This window comes from Zingiber officinale, chromosome 5A, assembly GCF_018446385.1.
Source record: "Zingiber officinale cultivar Zhangliang chromosome 5A, Zo_v1.1, whole genome shotgun sequence".
In the NCBI taxonomy this organism is placed as follows: Eukaryota; Viridiplantae; Streptophyta; class Magnoliopsida; order Zingiberales; family Zingiberaceae; genus Zingiber; species Zingiber officinale.
In genome coordinates this window covers 92,249,558-92,257,488 of record NC_055994.1, presented here as the reverse complement: position 1 = coordinate 92,257,488, position 7,931 = coordinate 92,249,558, and the positions used below count along the sequence as shown (strand labels likewise).

The 7,931-nt window shown below is 42.7% G+C and overlaps 1 non-coding gene across 1 annotated transcript; it reads left to right on the top strand.

The window, feature by feature from the left end:
- Positions 1 to 6,515: 6,515 nt before the first annotated feature.
- LOC121983619 lies at positions 6,516 to 6,621 on the top strand. The gene has a single exon (XR_006112645.1). It is a non-coding gene; the product is annotated as a small nucleolar RNA R71 (small nucleolar RNA).
- Positions 6,622 to 7,931: the final 1,310 nt, after the last annotated feature.

Below are 7,931 nucleotides of genomic sequence, written 5' to 3'. Positions count from 1 at the left end.
CAACTAATTTCATTGATAAGCACCATTGTGGAGTAACCTAAGTATGGCCTAAGCATAAGTTCTTTGTGCTCAGTGCAATAAGTAACTCAAACTCTTCAAGTTTCAATTCTCTGTCTTAGTTAAGTCGTCATATAATTGAGTTCCTAATGTTCCCGGTAATAGCCACTTACCTGCCACACGCTTGTTTTGTTTTCCTTAAATTACACAAGGTCTCAAATGATACTACTCGGAATCAAGAGAAACATAACATTTATTTCCCCAATAATCTAACTCGATCTCAAAGAGGTAAATTGTTAGTTTCCACTCACGACAACTATTTTTTATCCCTTATTCATTTTTTTTCCTTTTTTTGGTGCTATAGAGGTGTAGCACTAATCACAAATGCGAGATGCATATGTTGGGATTTAGATTTTTCCAAATGAGCTTCCATGATCCGAGGTCATCTAGTAACCAAAATGTAAATAAAAAATCACCATGGGAATAAAAGTACTAAACAATTTGGATGAATCATAACTATTTCAAGAATATTTCTACTATTCAAGTTTAAGTACTTAAGTGTAGTGAAAATAAGATCCTTTAAGGTTATGCCAAGACTTATACCAAACTCCATATAATACTTAGCTTATTTCATGCTACTAAAGATAGAGAAAGGAGATACACCAAACATACTAACACTATCTTGCCAATACATGAACTAAGAAAATACTAGTCATTTGCTATCGAACAAGTTAGCAGAAAAAGTAGAAGGTTTGATGTTCTCAAATATGCCTCAAAACTATTTTTAATTTTTTTCAAAAAAAACGATGAAGAATAATTACAAGTAGGAAAGTGCAAATGAGATGCAAATAGAAATATGAAACTAATAAAATGCGAATAAACAAAGTAGACTAATAAAATATGCTGAAAGAAAAGAAAAACTTGACTCGACTCAGGTTGTGCAGACACAACACCCCCCCCCCCCAAGACTTAAACGTTTCATCGTCCCAATGAAATCAATACGGTGGGTGGGGTGGGGGATAAGGGAGTCCCCGATGTATACCGGAGGGAAATCTAGGCATACCAGAAAGATGACCAATGTGTTGATGATATTGATAAAGGGCATCTACTTGTTGTCTAGTAATATCTATATCATCCATAAAATTCCTCATTCTTTCCTGGTCAACCTCATAGTCCTGAACAAATCTCGACACTTGACTATGGAAATCCCTAGTAAACTGAAAATGATCCTGTACCTCCCTAAACTGGTCGTCAGATAACTTGAAATGACCCTCCAACAATTGTTGTTGGGTAATTTGCTACTCATGAAGGGAGTCTAAGGAGGCACGGAAGTCAGAAAAATCAAATCTAAAAGATCCCGTACCATAGGCAAAAGAGTGCCTAGGAGGTTGCGTTATCCGAAAGGTTGCGGGAATCCTAATGATGGGGGCTCTTGGTGGTACTCGATTTCTTCTATAATGGAGGGAACAATTTCGGGGATTAAGTCAGTAATCACCCAGTTCGCGAGGTTGCGCACTGAAGTGCGCTCGGGGCAAGGAAGGGGTAATGGAAAATCATTGTTCCTAGGGAAGACAAACTCATTCTCATCCCGACAAATCATCTTCATTGCAAGACAAGAATCGATGTCGATCTTGTCATTACCATGAATGACCTCTAACCCATCAAGCTCACAACCCAGATTGAATGTTATTTGGGTGATCAATCCACCAAACACTATCATCCTCGAAGATGCCTTAGCTGCCCTCAACAAATTTTGTAAAAAATGAAATCCGGAATCAAAATCCACTTTATTCAACATCGCCCAAAGAGAATAAAGCTCTACCTTTCTAACCATATCATCACTCTCTCCTCGACCAAAAATCGTTTTGCTCATCACTCGGTGAAGGTATCTAAAGGTCGGGTTTTGCATGCGAGATGCCTTAGCTCTAGAGGGTTCGTAAGGGTCCTTTGTGTTGGACAGTTGGGCCGGCTAGAAGGGGGGGTTAAATAGCCCTAAAAAAATAAACAAAGACCCTTCTCAAACTTTCAACGGAACACTTGCAGAATAATATAGTAAACAGAAAATAGAAAGTAAAGGCTCACAAAGAGTTGACTTGGTTACAACCGGGAAGGTTGTTAATCCAAGGAAGATGTCATACTATTATCTCCTTCTGGCGGAGAAGCCTTTTACAGCAGTGAAGCGCACAACTAGAGAAGCTAAACTAGAGAGAGCGTACAAGTGTTGGTACAATGAGTTGTTCTAAATTAATGAAAAGCTTCTAGACCAAGGCTATATTTATAGCCTTGGTCGGGGCGCCTAGAAGGGTTCCGGGCGCCCTAGGGGGATAAAACTTTATCCCCCAACGTTCAGATCGCGTAAATCACGATCCTGGTCAAAATCAAGGTCCGGGCGCCCGGAAGGGTTCCGAGCGCCCTGGACTGCTCCGAGCGCCCTAGAGCCCAAAGTCAATAGGCGTTGACTTTTTCGTCCGGGACCTCTTCTCTGGTTCAGTCCCGCCTCGATCCGGTTCTTCTCCTCCGGATCCGCTCGCTTGGGTGATCTCTGCCATCTGGAAAAGGGCTCACCCGAACCCAACTTCCAGTCTTCTCGAGCGGGCTTCCCTCTGGCTTCTAGTCTCTCGGAATCACCGCGTGTTTCCTTCTCGTCCGCCGGCATACTCATCCGCAGTCTTCGTTCCTCGGATGCACCGCGTGCCATCCTTCTCACTAGCTGTCGGGCGCCCTAGAGCGCCCCTGTCCGGGCGCCTTAGAGCGCCCCTGTCCCGCGTAAAGCATGATCCTGGTCAAAATCAAGGTCCGGGCGCCCCGGACTGCTCCGGGCGCCCTAGAGCCCAAAGTCAATAGGCGTTGACTTTTTCATCCGGGACCTCTTCTCTGGTTCAGTCCCGCCTCGGTCCGGTTCTTCTCCTCCGGATCCGCTCGCTTGGGTGATCTTTGCCATCTGGAAAAAGGCTCACCCGAACCCAACTTCCGGTCTTCTCGAGCGGGCTTCCCTCCGGCTTCTAGTCTCTCAGAATCGCCGCGTGTTTCCTTCTCGTCCGCCGGCATACTCATCCGTAGTCTTCGTTCCTCGGACTCACCGCATGTCATCCTTCTCGCTAGCTGCGTCTCTTGCTCCCCGAGCAATCTTCCGCTCCGGCTTTCGTCCCTCGAAACCACCGCATGCTTCCTTCTTGTCCGCCGGTGTACTCTTCCGCAGTACCTCATCCCTCGGACTGCCGTCCTTCTCGCTAGATGCGTCTTCCGCTTGACTACCTGTGCTCCTAAGCTCCTGCACACTTAGACACAAGGTTAGAAACACACAGGACCTAACTTAACTTGTTGATCACACCAAAACAACCTTGGGGTTCCAACACTTTGATCCGGTTATTGATGTCCAAAATTTATTTCATTTAATCTCATCATCAAATCTATGGGCACTGCCAATAGGTAAACCAAAACAATTATTAAAATCACTAAACATCCACCGAACTTCTTTATTCATCAACCTAAAAGTTATAACCCCTACGTAGTCATCCTCAGACGAAAATTTAACATCAATTGAGCTAAAAAATTCAAGGACTAGGCAGGGGTAAGTCGGTGAATGAGCGTACATAATATCATTCCAGTTTAAGGAACTAATCATCCAATCTACGTCATCTCTAATTCCTAGCATATCCAAAGTAGTGAGATCCATATATCTAGTGTATATAATTCTTCTAGCGACAAGGATATCATATCTAGCTTTATGTTCATGATTTCTAAAAATAATATTAAACTAGTTTTCATTACCTTCGTCGCACGCCACCCTTTTCCCTTTGCCTTTTGAAGAAGAAGCCTTCCCTTTACCTTTGTCACCTCCCGGCGCATCTCCTTCACTAGATCCACCGCTTCCTCGACGAAGTCTCTTCAAGATTTGTGACATGATGGGCAAGGTGAACTTTGAGGAATCTCTTGTAGGTGGAGATGGATCTTGAGGATGGAAAAGGAGGAGAAGGAAGAAAAATAGGGGAGTTGCTTCTCTCTTTCCGGATTTGTGGCCCGAAGAAGTGTTAGATCTAGATGTAAATCTAAGTAAAGATGAACTTTAGAGGTAAGGATTGGGGCTTGATGAGGTGTAGTGGGGAGGAGAAAACTTTTGGGCGAGAAAGAGATGGGAATTAAGGCTTTTTAGAGGGGTGGGTGGCGCACACGGGTAGGGGCACGATCGTGTCTTATAGGCACGGCCAGGTAGGTAGGGTTTATGCACGGCCGTGCCAATTGGCATGGCCCCATCTCTTCTCCCCTCGGCCAAAATCGCACGGTCGTGCCAGTTGGCACGGCCCGTGCCCTTTTCCTCTCTGCCTTGATCACACGGTCGTGCCAATTGGCACAGCCCGTGTCCTTCTTTTCTCTGCACATGCCACACGGTCGTGCAAGGTTGCACGACCAATGGCCTTTGTCCCCTTGTTGGCTTCACACGGTCGTGTGGGGTCACACGGTCGACTCCCTTAAGCGCATGGTGGCTCGTCTTTTGCCATTTTGGCTCCTCTGACACCTCCACGCCCATGAAACGATCACGGCCAGCTCGTGGAGGCTATGCACATCCTGAAAATGAATACCCAAAAAATTAATAGCAATACTCGACTAAACTTACTAGAGAAATAAAACAATAAATGGAATAATGAACTAAAATGAAAAACCCTTGGGTTGCCTCCCAAGAAGCGCTTATTTTAGGTCTTTAGCTCAATCTCATTTCAGTTATTGTGATCTAAAACCATGGAAGCACGGCTCTCCTCCTAGGGTTAATGCTCCAATCTGCACCTTTAGTTTCGCTCGTGTAGGACAAATGTACTTCTTATTTCTCGCTGGAGGGGACCTCTCTTGGAAACTGCATTCCTCAGCTTTGTATATGTTTATCTTGCTAGAATTTCCCTGAGAAGAGGGGTCGCAGTTAGAAGAATCAGATAAATCAAATTCTAACCTTTTCTTTACCGATCTCCAAGGATAACTTGTGACTTTTCACATCAATGAGAGCTCCAGCGATGGCAAGGAATGGTCACCCAAGGATGATTGGTATCTTGGGATCCTCCTCCATATCCAGGACAATGAAATCTGTGGGAATGATGCATCCACCTACTTCTACTGGCACATCTTCTACTATTCCCATTAGGTATCTACATGAATGGTCAGCTAATTGCAATGCCATAGTAGTCAGTTTAATGTTCTGGAGTCCTAGCTTCTTACATAACGAGTACGGAAGTAGGCTAACGCTGCCTCCCAAGTCGCAAAAAACTTTTTGTATGAGTTCAGAACCAATTTTACAAGGTATGAAAAAACTCTCTGGATCCTAAAGTTTCGGTGGAATATTTGCCATAAGTAGAGCGCTATAATTTTCTGTTAATGCTACGGTCTCGAAGTCGCCCTTCTGTCTCCTGTTAGATAAAATACCCTTTAAAAATTTTACGAACTTCGACATTTGGTGTAGTGCATCTATCAGTGGTACTTCTACACAAATTTCCTTAATCTTCTTTAGGAATTGGTTGAACTCTTCATCTTTTTAGGATGTTATCAGTTTCTGAGGGAAATGAATTGTCTGACTTTGTGGGAGAATTTGAAGAGCTCCTTCAACTTTCTTGGTGATCTCCTCTCTATCCCTGTTCTGGATCTGATTGAGCATTAGGGGAGAGGGATCTTCCTCTGAGTCAAATCATTTTTGAGTAGTGATTTGGGGGTCTCCCAAAGTTCGTCCGCTCCTCAAGTCGATGCGGTTGTAGTGTTCCATCGAGTTTATATCGGACTTTCCTGGAAATGTTCCCTGTGCTCTTGAAAAAGACTGGGCTATCTGAGCTATCTGGGTTATCTGGCTGTCTTGCATCTTCTGATGTTTTTCAAAAATTTTCAGTTTTTGAGTCAATTGCTTGATCTCATTCTTCATCTCTTTTTACTCTGAGAGAGTTTCTTCGAGCATCTTTTCGATTCTGGATAGTTATGAAGGTTGCTGTTGTTGATAGCTATGTTGCCCAGGTTGATAGCTTTGTTTTGCTGGTCCTTGATCCTGATTATTCCGGTACAAAAAATTTGGGTGGTTCCTCCATCCAGGGTTGTATGTGTTGGAGTACGGATTGATTTGCTTTTGGTTGTAACTGACTATCGCATCGCATTGCTCAAGTTGGTTTATCTGTGCTTGTATTTGCCCTAGGGGGCAAGTATCTTGAGCGTGATCTATACTTCCGCAAGTTTCGCAAACACATACTATTGCATTGGCCGTGTTGTTTCCCATCGCCTCAAGCTTCTTGGTCAGAGCGTCTAGCTTTGCTGACATGAGTGTGATTGCATCTACGTCGAATTTTCCTGACGCCATTATTGGATTCCCTAGGAAAGAACCACCAGATCTTTCGGTTGCCCACTGATAGTGGTTCTGCGCCACACTCTCTGTGATCTCTTCAGCTTCATCAAGGCTCTTGTTCATTAATGCTCCTCCTGCTGCAGAATCGAGGGATATCTTCGTGTGATAGTTGATTCCATTGTAGAATATGTGTAGAACCAACCATTTCTCAAGGCCATGATGGGGGCACTGTCTCAGCATACTTTTGAATCTATTCTAGGCTTCAAATAATGTTTCTAATTCTATTTGTTTGAAGCTTGCGATCAAATTCCTCATGTAGGCAGTTTTGCTTGGCGGGTAGAATTTGTCTAGAAATTTCTGCTCACACTGCTCTCAAGACGTTATGTTGTTTGCTGGAAGAGAATTTAACCACTGCTTGGCTCTGTCTTTCAGGGAAAATCCAAAAAGAAATAACCTTACTGATTCTGGAGGGACTCCGTTCACTTTCATAGTACCGCAAATCTCGTAGAAAAGCTCTACGTGATGGTTTGGATCATCGTGCGGTCCTCCTCTAAATTGATTCTACTGAATCATGTGGATTACTGCAGGCTTGATTTCAAAATTGTTAGCTTCGATTGGTGGTCGAGTGATGCTAGACCGAACCCCTCGTGCATAAGGTGTTGCGTAATCCTTCAACAATTTGTCAGCCATTTCTGAAGATTCTTGTTCGGCTTGAAATATTTTTTGTAAGTTTCTTCTTCTCAGGAAAGTCCTATCGATCTCTGGATCGAACGGTAGAAGTTGTCCTAAAAGATTAACTCTTCGCATGCAAGAACAAGATATGGAATATTTCGAGTGTAAAATTAAGAAAAATAAAATAAAATGAAATAAAGTAAAGAAAAGAGTTAAACTATTATTACTATTATATTATATTATTTTTTAAAACGTTTTAATAAAAATGTAGAAAATAAAAAAAAATTATTTATTTCTGAAATGCAGAATATTAGAAAAAGGAGAGATAAAGAAAAAAATAAAGTCTAGCCTAATTTAATATGATTTTCGCTAATGTTATAAACGCAGCCCCCGACAACGACGCCAAAAACTTGTTACCGCAAGTGCACGGATTCGTCGTCAGTAATAAAGATTATCGATCCCACGAGAACTGGTTATAAGCACTAGCAATGGTTCACTTAGGATTAGCTAAACTACCGATGATTGTAAGTTATCTAAAGAAAAGAGATTGGGAAGTGGAAACGAGAATTAGTGAAGAGAGAGTAATTAACTTGGTTTATGAAGAGTTCTAGGAGTTCGGTTTCATTATGGTGGTATTAATGTATTATGTTCTATCCTTTACTCATTGTCCATCAACATGCATTCACGGGAAGATAAAATAACTATCCTTAAGTACTAAATAGAGAAGATCCCTATGAAATCCTGTTATGGTTAACCCTTGTCACTAGAGCGCCTCGGTAGATCACAAGAACTCAACTCTAATTAGTGTCATTAAGGATAGAAATAAGGGCTTGGTTTGGTCTCTTACTTCCTTGCGGAGAAGTTGCCTCTCCTTTCGAGGAAATACACTAGATGGTCGTGAATAGGTTGCCCCTGTCACTAGGGTCCCTCAGGTATACGATCTAAGATACTCTCT